Consider the following 951-nt stretch of genomic DNA (forward strand, 5'->3'; position numbering starts at 1 on the left):
TCCATCCTGCAGGTGCTGGCGGTGGAACTCACAGAAAAGAGAGGCCATATCGAGGGCTGCTGCAGGCACCCCTGTCAGGGCGACCATCCGCCGCCTGCCGTGTCTGAAGCAGATGCCCACGTATTTTAGAAGGACGTCGACGTTCCTGTGTAGAGATAGTATGGAAAATGCAAAATGCCCCTGTGACATCGGCTTGTTCGCACACTACGTCCACGCAGGGTGGCGGCGCGTACCAATTTTCACGACAGTCGCGCCGAGTCTGGGTTTTATACATGGGAGGCTTGCGAAAGTGGGGACCACAACGGTGACTCGAATCCCTCGTCTGATGTGGAGGGGATAGCGACGAGCGGCCGTCCCCCCATTCCCCCCAGTCCCATAAAGGAAACGAGACATCTGGTTGTCAAGACGTCCCCAACACACTGGTTTCGTCGGCAGTGCCCATTGCGTCACAAGGGCGCTCTCGTTGGCTCAACAAGTTACGTGCCTGCGAGGGCTTCGATCGAGTGCGTATGTGGCGCACGCCACAAACGAGCCGATGTCTTCTCCATCTGCAGCAAAGGTCGAATCGTCCAACCTTCACTGTACATATTGGATGACATCGCGTGTGCCGAGGGGCGATGGCTAGTTGGCATTGACCATCTTCAAAATCAAACCACCCAAACCCCGCTCGGTGCACGTCGCGGCGAATGTTGTGGTGGTTGCCTCCAGCAACCCCCCCCTCCCCCTCCGTCTTTAGCCCCTGCTACCAGATCAATGCTACTCTATCCTGCTTCACAGGGTCGCCTTCCCCCATCAAGGGCCCGTGCTCCCCTCTTCATCTTTTTTGGCGAATGTGTTACGGTGGCGCCATTAACTCACACGGCGGAATGTACTTGGTCGTACCAGGCCACCAATCGCAAAGATGGCTCGGCGCACTCATTTCCACAGATCCACGATAACTGCAGGCTGCGT

This window comes from Aphanomyces invadans (genome assembly GCF_000520115.1).
Source record: "Aphanomyces invadans strain NJM9701 unplaced genomic scaffold supercont1.26, whole genome shotgun sequence".
Taxonomy (NCBI): domain Eukaryota; phylum Oomycota; class Saprolegniomycetes; order Saprolegniales; family Verrucalvaceae; genus Aphanomyces; species Aphanomyces invadans.